Below are 12,203 nucleotides of genomic sequence, written 5' to 3'. Positions count from 1 at the left end.
CGTTTTCTTTCTTGAAAACTCTGCGCTCTCTGCTTTCCTGTCGAGAATGCTATGTCACTCTAATAACGTGCATGTCGTTGATGACCTGCATGGAGGAAGGAAAAAGTTAGGAGGGAGCATCGCGCAACGCGATTGAAGCCCTGTCGGCCCAACACGGGATCGCACGTCAAAGTGCACGGTTGGTTTTAGGGTTCCCGCTCTGCAGGCAGAGACACGGCAGGGTAGCCGAACAAGCACGCACCGAATGAAAACTACTGGCATAGCCACTGGGTACCAAACGTCTCGGCAAATCTCGATTCTTGATACGTGACGCAAGAGGTCACGTGTTGGGCCGACACTGAGCAAAGGGACTGGCGTCAGGGAGCGTTCGCTTGCCAAGGCTGGCTGCGTGACGTCATGCTCTCTCCTAACATTTTCCTTCCTCCATGGTGACCTGGAAGTACCGGGCTCGCAGCGTTAAAGAAAGGAAATGTGGGCAAGATAGATGACAATTATCGTTGCGGGACAAGATAAGCCCCGACGGTGCAAACTTTCTTAAGACTTAAGCACGTGTATGCGGTAAGTTCGAATGCCAAATTGTGCTTCACATACGAAAACATCTTATTCAATATTTTACATCCCACTACATTTATTTGTTTCCAGCCTGCTACAGTTATTTTTGCTGTCTTTCAAAGTTTCTCGAGAAGAGCGAGGGTCGTGCCATACGTGTTGAGGTGCGCTGCAGTCACATGGCTGCCGCGAGAGTCGTTCGAGAGCAAGTAGTACAGAAGACGCGAAGCAATAAAGGAATAAAAAATGAAACTGGAATGGCGGGGCGCACATACTAAGTTCATCGCAGACACCTATATGCCCAAGCATGCGCGAGCGAGAAACTCTATATAGCCATCACGCACGCGTGCAGTATGGCGCCCACTAAAAGGCAGGACGTTTATTAAGAAACCACGCGTGCACGTAGCTATTCATGGTATGTCAGCTGACAAGATCGAGCCAAGTGTTCGGCGCAAAGCGATACGGATCATGTATACGTGGATCGAAACGGAATCCCTTTTCACTGTTTCCCCCTTATTTTATTTGTCCCGTTTTTTTTTTTTTTTTTTTTTGTTACGTTTTTTTTTTTCTTTTCTTTTTTGGCAGTCGTCAGTAAAGTGAAAATATTTACCAAATAATTTTCCCACCCAGCTCGTCAAAAGGGAGCGGCATAAAAATGTTAAATTCTGCCTAATTTTGCTAATAATGAGAAACAATTTCCGTTTTCCAGCTGGATCGTTTAATAGCGCTCATAGGTGCTTACGGTCTGGGGAAAAAAAAGAAAGTAAAAGTGTCACTTGTGTTATTCGTACCAACGGGCGTTGAAAGCATCTGCCATTTCCATGGTTACATACTGGGACTGCGTACGTATTGGAGCCGATCCGACCTATGATATGAGCTGTAAAAAAACAGTTGTGAAAAAACCAAGAAAGCGCGAAAAATTTCTATTTGCACTTCAGAAAATTTCTTTGAATGGAAGAAACGGATTATTTCATTTCAAAAAGTGACATTTTTCTGTTTATGGTCAAAAACCTAGTTTTTCTTAATTTTAACAGAATTATTCTCCACACCGTAAAGGGGAAAATTCGTCATCAGTATACTGTGAGCGAAATGAGATTTGTTCGTCTCTCTCCTATCCGCAATTAACATTTGTGTGCATTTTCACCAGCCACGCAAGTCTAGGCAGATGGATCTCGTACGCGCGAGCAAATTGGTCTTAGTTTCGGAGTTTTTCCTCTCTTCATGATCTGTAATGAATTTTGTTCGATGTGTTTTTTTTTTTTTTTTTTTTTTGCTTGTGTAAACCTTTGATACCCCTCCTGCATGGGCCCTAGCTAGGGCCTGCAGTATTTTGTAAATAAATAAATAATAAATAAATAAATAAATAATAAATAATAAATAAATAAATAAAACACAGCTGCACTCATGAGTGATGCCGCTCTGAGCATGGATATGTATAAACTCGTACAGTGGGTACTTGGATGTGTCGAGTGTCTTGGCGCCAGATGTCTTGTCAGGTGGTCACATCTCATATGATCTACGTAGCGTGCGTAATCTGTACATGTATCATCTGTTACAACCGCATCCCAGCGTTTGACTTCTTCGTGCTACATGAAAGCTGTAATCACGATACTCCCCTAAAGGAATAAAGTAACATGTTTTTTTTTTCCTGTAAAATTACAAAAAAACAATAAACATGTTATTTCGGTGAAAAATACAGAATAAAAAGCAAACAGAAAACAAGAGAACGGAAAATACACGTTACAAAAATTGCCATACTTATCCTGTCTTCTTCCACAAACTTTTTAAGAGGGTGTAGGTGCCTCGACGACGGACTCGTTCCAAGAACTGCAACGGTTTGCTAGCTGCATAGAATATCACCATACATATATACTGTTCTGTGCTTCGTGCGGTAAGTTCTGCTTGCGGAAAAGGAAAAAAAAAAAAAAAAGAGAAAAAACGGAAGAAGGAAAGAAAATAAAGAAGGACAGCAAATTAAAGCAAAATAAATCAGAATGAAGTGGTGATACGTCGAGTACAAACTTTGCATGATTTAATTTTATTAAAATACTATATGTAAAATCAGGTACACACTCACAGGTGAAAGCTTGCGATAGAAGTGCCGATTCAGGAAGAAGCGTAAAATGGCGTGCCTGTGTGGGGGTCAAAGCGGCAGCCGAGGGAGAAACCGGCCAGGTGGCAACGCTAATGACGACACTAGAGTGGCGGCGATGAAACGACCACGAACGACGGCATCACTCGCGGTTGGGGGTAATTAATGAATAGCAAACAACTGCAGGTACCTCTCCCCAAGATTGGGAAGGGATCTCTCGAAACTTGTGAAATTGTCAGGACTTCTTGAACAACGATTGAGTGACGAAGAAAGAATGACGACAATGACTACGGGCGAAGCCAAACGACGACAGAATGACGGCGATGAAACGACCACGGCATCATGTCGACGACCATGAAATGAATGCATGGCGATGACGGCGTGATGACGACAGAATGATGGCGGCAAATGACAACATGGTGACGACGACACAGTGAAGACGGCGGAGCGATGATGAGGACATGACAACTATAAGGAATCATTACAATAGAATGAAGGCGATGAAATGACGACGACGACGTGTTTGTGTTGGAGCTCACCTTGCAGGGTCGTACCGAGGAATTCTTTTCGGGAGGGGTGTTGCGGTTACAACGGCGGCCATTCTGAATTATTTCTATTACCGGAGGGCGAGGGATCGAATCCCGGCCGCGGTGGCCGCATTTCGGTGTGGACGAAATGAGGAAAAAAAAAAAAAAAAAAAACCGTGCACCGTGCCTTGGGTGCACGTTAAAGAATCCCAAGTGGTCAAAATCAATCCTGAGGCCTCCACTGCGCACTGCGGCGTGCCTCGTAATCAAACGTGGTTTTGGCGCGTAAAAAACCCCAGAAATTATTTTTAAAAGATTTCTGTTTACTTATTTTTTGAGTGTGAAGCGAGTACATTGCTGGCATATGATAGTATAAGCAAGCAGCCAAACGCATTTATAACGAAGTAATTGGGTCCTACAAAATTCTTCGTTATACTGTACAGTGCTTAAAGCAGGCCCTTCGCCAGGAATTTTTTTTCGGGGGGAGGGGGGGGGGGGGCGACACTTGCTGAAGGCCTTGACTATTTGAGGAAAGCACCTATTAGATGCGAAGCAGCTTATGGTCGGGGCTATATATGTCACTCTCTCCCTCCCTCCATCCATCCGCCGTATTTATGTATGGGGTATGGGATATTTATGTATGTCCACTAGAACTAACCCTGCGACTGTTAGCCAGCGCCACCACTCACGGTCATGGCAGCCGATGTAGAACATCCTATCTACTGCAGGCGTCACGTAGTACGTGAACATTTTCGGTGACGGCAGCTGGTCAATAAAGCCACACATGCTACCTGAAGGCATCAAAGCTGCCGGATTTGAGATCCTCGCTATGTAACGAATGAGACGAAAGGAAACCGCAAGGTCCCATTTTTATTAGTCAAATCGTAAGAAGCCAAGAAACGCTGACACAAAGAACAGCACAGCGGAAAAATTATTTGCAGTCCCTAATTGAATGAAATAAATGGAAATAAAAGTGGATTTATTTATAATTTATTTAATATTCAATCAGCAGAGAACCTGGGTCGATAGGTATGTGCCCATTCCTGGCCAATCTCCCTGTCATAAACGGTTGGCGTTCTCGCCTGCCGTGCGTCCCTGAAGGATAGACGTTTCGGCGAAGAGAGAGCGTCCGACGGCCATTTTCTTGCCGCATATCCTAGCTGTCGTTGCGGCCAGGATATGCACTCTTAAAAAGTTTGCCCCCTTGGGGCGTATCTTTGTCCCCCCAAAATAATCATCGGCCTTGTTTGCCTTTCCTTTCTTGAAAACGCTGCGCTCTCTACTTTCCTGTCGAGAATGCTGTCCCGCTTATTGTAAGGCGCATGTCGTTCGTTACCTGGAAGTAACGGGCTCGCAGCGTTAAAGGAAGAAAATGCGGGCAAGGTAGATGATGATTATTGTTGTGGGACAAGATAAGCCCCAAAGGGTGCAAACTTTTTTAAAGAGTGTACTCTACCGGAGGGAGTATAGTAGCACTAGAGTAGCTGCAGTAGTGCCGATTTTATTCTACTGCAGCTGGTTCAGGCAGTTTCGCCACTGCTTATAAAACAGAATAGTAACTGAAAGCTTCTTTCAGAAATTACATGTGCAGGGATGTCGAACTTTAAAGGATTGTAGTTATGCTTACGTACGTACCAGTGCTCATTCTAGGCTCTCCAGTGCACTGTACGTAACGTCAAAAGTCTCCTAAAATGACACCCTCAGGTATACGTAAGACTTTCACGTATATGAGGATGTTTTTGAGGCTTTCGACATACATAGTCCAGGCATACATACTTTGGGAGCCTGGCATGAGCACCAATGGGATATTGGTGAATATTTGTGCATGGATATTTGCACATAAGTACAATCCTTTAAAATCTGACATCCCTGCACTCCCAAATTCTGAAGCGAGCATTTAGTAACTATTATTATTATTATTATTATTATTATTATTATTATTATTATTATTATTATTATTATTATTATTATTATTATTATTATTATTATTAGCAGGGGGTGAAGCTGCGTCAAGCTCACAAATCCAACAAAAAGCATTCCAAATGCTGAAAAAAGAAACGCGTAATTATTAGCCTAATCAGTTAAAATGTGTCATGCATAACAACAAGCACACATAATGAAAGACTTGCACATTTTATTGAACTTAGGCCGGATTCTAGTTATGCGGTTATAGTGAGAAACGAACGCCAAATACAAGCCCACGACAAATTCAGCCACAGGCAATTCAAGACACTTGCAGGCAACGAAAAATTAGACTCAATCTGCTAGTGCTTCTCACGCATAACAGTGGTTGGAAATGTGCAGTACTGGCCATGGAACCAAAGCTTGCAGGAAATGAGAAGTGGCACAAGCCCAGGAATGGAAACACAAACATCTGGCTTGCGTTACTCTACGATAACCCGGCCACGTGTTAGTTTACGATATGCCACAAGTCAAATAAAACATTGAAAACTCAGGTGCGCCACCTTAGTCGTACCGCATATTGGTAGCCTGTGCTACTCGAATACGCGTGAAGAGGCATCCGGAGATGTCACGAAAGCCACAAACACGATAGCGCACGCACTCCGCCTTTACACAACCGAACGCGTGCTCGCAATTACGGGGAACGGAAAGATGGAATGTGTCCGACATTTTTTTTTTTTTTTGCTTTTTTTGTTTCTTCTTTGCAATAAAATTAAAGGGCTTCTGGGTAGACTTGGACGTTTAGTTTTGGTAGGCATTCAGTTCTATCCTTCCATGGGCACGCGTGCACTCTGCCAAGTACTGCATTTATTCATTTTATCGCGTGTTACGCGTAACGTGGATAACGTTAACTTCAACAGCCACCTTAGCGTGACTTCCATTCTCTGGCTTACACCTTCGAATAGGTACGCGAGCTGAAAGGGCACTAAAGAGAAGCACTAAATCAATTTAGATTGATAAAGTATTCTTCAAGAACTTTAGTTTCTTGGTTGCGCGGTAACAGGTTTATTATTAGAAGAGAAAATGAAGGTCAAAGTTTTATTTTTCGAATTTCGCGCTGCAACCCCAGGGCCGTTACTTCATCGTAACCTCACGGATCTCAAAGAATGTTTTTTGTTATTATTATTATTATTTATTCATTTTTTCCGCATTAATGTTTCAAAGGTAATTGAAAAAAATTTCAAAGGTAATTTGAAACTTAATTAGTGACTTTGCATTTCAATTTCTCACATAGGTAATGTCCGCCTCTTCGAGTAGACCAGCTCAAGGACTACATTTGTGCTGTCTGCCGCAAATAATTTTTTTAATTACTTAATGTCTTTGCAGAAACATCTGATATAGTCAGCTAGTATACGAGGTCGGTTAGAAAAGTATCCGACCTTATTATTATAATTTTTTTTTGCGAAAACCTGATGGATATGAAACAAGCGCGCTTGCATCAGCCGACCTTGAACCTTCGTGCGCATGCGCGAATTTTTTCCCGCCTGCCGATAGCGTCAGTCGCTGGGACGCAGCGTTTGAGTGAGGTAGTGCGCAGTGCTCTCGTTGGAAATTGGCGCATCCATCACGACAATGCTCCTGCACATTCCTCGCACTTGATTCAGACTTTTTTGGCAAAAAAAAAAAAAAAAAAAGCGGACTCCTGTAGTTCAACAGGCTCCTTACTCTCCTGATATGGCCCCCTGCGACTTCTGGCTGTTTCCCAAAATCAAGAGGCCATTGAAAGGAGTGCGATTTCAGACAAGAGAGGACATTATGGCTGCAATGACAGCTGAGCTAAACTCCATTCCGAAAGAGGCCTTCTCGGTATGCTTCCAACAACGGCAGCACCGCTGGGAGAAGTGTGTGGAGTCCCAAGGAGACTACTTTGAGGGTGATTAGGTTTCCAACGTTCCAGTTATGCCAGTTTTTTTTTTTTCTTCGGCCAAAGGTCGGATACTTTTCTAACAGGCCTCGTATATGGTGAGCTGTGTGAGACACTCTTCGAGAGCCCTGCTTTCATGAACACGAGGCGCGCAGGCACCGGCTCACTTATAATTATTTTTTTTTTCGTATTTTGCGCCAGGACATTGAAATGCGAAAAAAAAACTAAGAATAAATGTAGCTCGCTGGAAACTATCGAATACAATGTTTTTGATTGCAAAGCACGATATAGCTTTCGCAGTTGCGCCATTAGATCACGAGTATTATAAATTTGACTAATGAATTTCAGCTATAGTTGCCGAATCAAGATAACAGAAAAAAAAAAACCGATATACCCAAGCATGCCACAATTGACAGAACATCGTTGCTCCCAGCATCCTGCATGTACAGGGTCGAACATGGCGCCGCGTGGCCGCGCTCCGCGGAGCGCCAGCGCACATGGCGCGGCCGCGCATCGAAGCTAAGCGGCGCAGGCGCACAGGGGCTTGGAGGCGGTGCTTCGTGTCGTCTGCTAAAGTGCGCGAGCGCGCTTTGCTTTAGCAGACAACAGGCGGCACAAACACGGCTCACTCGCGCGCTTTAGCCAAGGCGTTGCTTTAGCAGACGACACGAAGCCCCGCCTCCAAGCCCCTGTGCGCTTGCGCCGCTTAGCTTCGATGCGCGGCCGCGCCATGTGCGCTGGCGCTCCGCGGAGCGCGGCCACGCGGCGCCGTGTTCGTACTAAGAGTGGGCGACCCTGTACATGTGCATGCATACGTGTACAATTGATGCATGTTTTTCGCACGATCACCACGGTGCCATATGACGAATGGAAGTTTTCAACATCGGAGTGAAATAAATTAAGTATGCAAGACAATGCATACACTTGAGCCACGGAACTAGTCACGTACGGTTATAATTTAAGTACTTCAGAAAACAAAAAAATCGCTCACACGAGAACTTTGGCCACAATACGTCGGCCGTGTATAATGTCGACACGGCGTTATTAGAACTTCGGATTAAATTCAATTATTGGGTTTCACGCCCCGAAACGTTCCGTCTGCGCAGTGGGTCAAGGGGTATACGCCGTAATGGAGTACTGCGGATTAATTCTGACCACCAGTGGTTCTTTAGCGTTGTACCCAAAGCACGGTATACAGGAGCGTTTTTTACCCTCCGCCCCCTTCGGAATTGTGCATTTAGATGACATCTCCATGGTTGGTACAACAGGTACGCAGTGTTCTTTTTCTCTTTTTTTGCACGAGTTACTTCTGGAGAGGCAGCGAGTGCGCTGAAACAAGCGGCTCGTGCGGGGGTGGGAGCCTGCAAGTGAGTTTTCTATGCCGCAGCGCCTCGACTGCGGGCAGGCACAGTCGACTGCGCGCCGCCGACTTGCACTGACGCCTCCACGCGGTGCGTCGACACCGTGCAACCTCGCAGCGACGAAGGAATCTTTCGCGCAGTTCAGTAATTCGTGAACCATGAATGAATATCGAATGACGATATATAGTAACGATAAGGGGGAGCCGTTGCCACCGACTCCGAGTGTTCCAACGGCACATTGCTTACGTACATATATCGTATATGTGAAGCAGCATGCCCACTTTACCAGAGGCATTGGTTTTATTTATTTTTCTAATTATGGGGTTTAACGTGACAAAACCACCGTCTGATTATGAGGCACGCCGTATAGTGGGGGACTCCGGATCAATTTGGACCACCCGGGGTTCTTTAACGTGCACCTAAATCTAAGTACACGGATGTTTTCTGCATTTCGCCCCCATCGAAATGCGGCCACCGTGGCCGGGATTCGATCCCGCGACCTCGTGCTCAGCAGCCCAACAGCATAACCACTAAGCAACCACGGCGGGTCCAGAGGCATTGGTGATGAGCACGTCTGCTCCTAACAGCCTCGGGTCCCATGCACTCTGAAAAAACAAACTGCTGCGCCTTTCAGCATAACTTATTTCCTCTCACTTTGCGCCTTCTTTTCGGCCAGTGCACCTATTACGAACGCTCGGTTATAAGGAACAGTTATGACAAACAAATCCCACATGGAGGTATAATGTTCGTTATAAGTGGCTTATAACCATGGTATTATTTTGAAGCCCACGACTATATATCTCTGACTATATGGTTGATCACATCTGACATTTGGCACAGCTGTGGTATACCTATAGGTGTCGCAGCACTTGTGAAGAAAGTGCTGCGAACGACAGCTTGTGCGCTTCCTTCTCGATGCCGTGCGAGATGCGAAGGAAGAAAACGCCCCGCTGCGCAGTGAAAAGAAAAATAACGATGACGCCAAGGCTAGCATAATACGTCATCAATGCTTCAGCGATCCGAGGACATTTTGTATACTGCCCCGGCATAGATAGAGCGCAGATGTCTTTCTCGGAGGTTGCCGAAGACGTCGGCGTTTCCGGAAATGAAAAAAAAAAAAAAAAATTAAGGTTTGCTGTGCATAACAATTCGTGTGGCGAATTAAGGTTTTGCTTAGCAGGCGCCGCTACATGAGATAAGGTTGAGAGTACGAATCAAACATGCACGAGCTTATTCAACACCATGGCTAGATAGCACAAGGCCTACGCACTCCGATCTATGACGTCATGCTACCCGGCCCGAAATTTCCATTGCCAAGGCTAGCATGACGAAAGCGGTGACGTCAAAATCGCTGTTGCTTACGCGGGAGCATCCCCGTTAGATTCTATAATGGCAGTCGGGCCAGGTAACATGACGTCATGGATCGGAGTGCGTAGGCCTTGTGCTATCTAGGTGGTGTCGGCTTATTCCGTGCTGGTGAAGGAGAGAGAATACTACATAGCGATCGGGCATGTGGGAAAATGAGTGTGCGGTGCCGACCATATTCCGGTGATGCAGCTGGAACGAGCCCGGTTTGGAAGTATTTTCTCGCGCCATTTTATTAATCTACGAAGAATGCATATCCTGCCGTTTGGGGAACAGTGTCTTCTACCTACAACGCTTGTCGCAAGGAAGCGGAACGCATTTTCACGGGATTTCGCGGAACTGTCATGCGACGAAAGCGCCGCCACTTGTGTGGGGTGCCGAAGCATTCCTGAAGTCTCGTGCCGGCCTTACATTGCAAATGATGAAATAAAACTCTACTCCACACATTCTCTTTCTCCCCACCCTATCTTCGGTGTTCAACCTTCCTAACCGGGTTTTGAATGTGCATGCCCGCGTACCCTCCCTCGCTCTGGAGGAGAGTTTCGTCCTGGTGTATACTCGCTGCCACTGAACGCAAGAAGCGCAGAATGTCCAGAAGAAAAAAAGTTCAAAACTGTTGGCGAATTAAATCGTAACTGATCGACAGCGTACTTGTTTCGTATACTTCAAGCTGACCTATTGAACCCCTCTTCGCACCACACTATGTATATAATATATATATATATATATATATATATATATATATATATATTAGGAGAAGGTAGAAGCAATGGCGTCGCTCGGTTTCACGGCAACCGGTGGGGCTGTTCGGCGTGTCACCCCCCCGCCCCCTTTTCTCTTTCCACTCCCTCTCTGTATAGTGAATGTGAAATAGTTTAAAAGGGCAACGCTGCTATTTTTGCCTGTCATTCGGCATTTATTTTCGCAAAAAAAAAAAAAAAAGCAACATGTTGGCAGTAACACATGTCACATTTTGTAAGCGTCCTATAGAAATGGTGCCGCTCAGATAGGCACGATGCGAAAGAGACGATACATTTGACGGTCAACCTCGCTTCTTTACGAAAGTGGGAGACGAACGAGTGTTGGATTTGTAAGTTCGGTTCCCCCCGATGCTTTTGTTAAGCGGCTCATAAGCAGGATGCTGTTAAGCAGATCATAAGCAGCCCAGCGGAGTGTATTTAAAACGATCGCATGAAGAACGGCAACCGCGCGTGCGCGACATACATTCTCATATGTATGAGAATGTGTGTATGTGAATAATTCTCATATGTATATGTATGAGAACCGCACGTGCGCGTCATTATGTCTCGTGCCACGTGCCTGGCACCACGCACGCTGTTCCGCTCTTCTTCAGCCCATTCTCTCCATCGAAAAATCGGCCAATGCAGCTGCGCGGAGAAAACGAAGGCTCGCATGGCGACCGCAGCACAGACACCGCTCAACGGGCTGCATCCGGGGTGGTCCGCCCCTTAATTGTGACGTCACTGCGTAGAACAATGGGCCATAGTAGCGCACCCAGGATCTCTGCCGGGGGGGAGAAGCAAGCGCTTTGCATAATATGCAATTTCCTTGCTTTAGCCAGAGGAATCCAACAGCAAATAAAATGCCTATATAATAATAATAACACCAAGGCTGATGGCGAAGTTTATTTCTTCAGCGTTTTAGTCAAAGTAATTTAAGAGTGAATGAATAAATGCAAGACAGTGATAGAATGTTTTTGTTAATCAGGAAAATTCGACCTCAAGCCACCTCCTCAATTGTAATGCCCCCCTTCGTCGGTGCGCCGCTGATGGGCCAGTTGTTATTTGTAGAGGTGTGCGAATATTCGAAACTTTTGAATAACGAATCGAATAGTCGCTATTCGTAAATGCGTATATTTGTCGAATACTTTTCGAATATTTCAGTACGTCAACTGCGCCCAAATAAACATAAAAATTGGAGCGAAAGTACGGTAAATAATTTTCACCCGCTCGGGCTTAGTATAGACATAAAACATGAGAACTTTGGTGGTGCGGCAGACTACGTCACCTAGGTAGGTAGCCATACTTTACAGGATGCACGTACCTGTGGCTGTACAGGGATCATTCGCACTCTCTGAAAAGCCATGTGCATGCGAAGAAACTACTTGTTTGCTCCTAATGCTTAATTTGTGATTTTAATAAACAGTGCTTTATTACGGACTATGTAATGACAGAAACTTGCTAACTTTAAGAATATAGAGGTGTGAAAATCATTTTATATTAATTGCGATAACGGTTATTTATTATTCGAAAAGTATTCGATATTCGATTCGTATTCGATTTGGTCTCAAAAATCACTATTAGCACACCCATACTTATTTGCAAATGATGATGTCACAATGAAGGCGTTATCGTGAACTAAAACTTAAAATTAATGATACCAACAGATTCGAGAGTAAAACTCTCTTCGTCTGTGCAGGTTGAAAGTTTGAAGTTTAAAGAGAGAGAGAGAGATAACGTCAC

The sequence above is a fragment of the Dermacentor silvarum genome, chromosome 1 (genome assembly GCF_013339745.2).
Source record: "Dermacentor silvarum isolate Dsil-2018 chromosome 1, BIME_Dsil_1.4, whole genome shotgun sequence".
Classification (NCBI taxonomy): domain Eukaryota; kingdom Metazoa; phylum Arthropoda; class Arachnida; order Ixodida; family Ixodidae; genus Dermacentor; species Dermacentor silvarum.
This window is presented reverse-complemented; position numbering follows the sequence as displayed.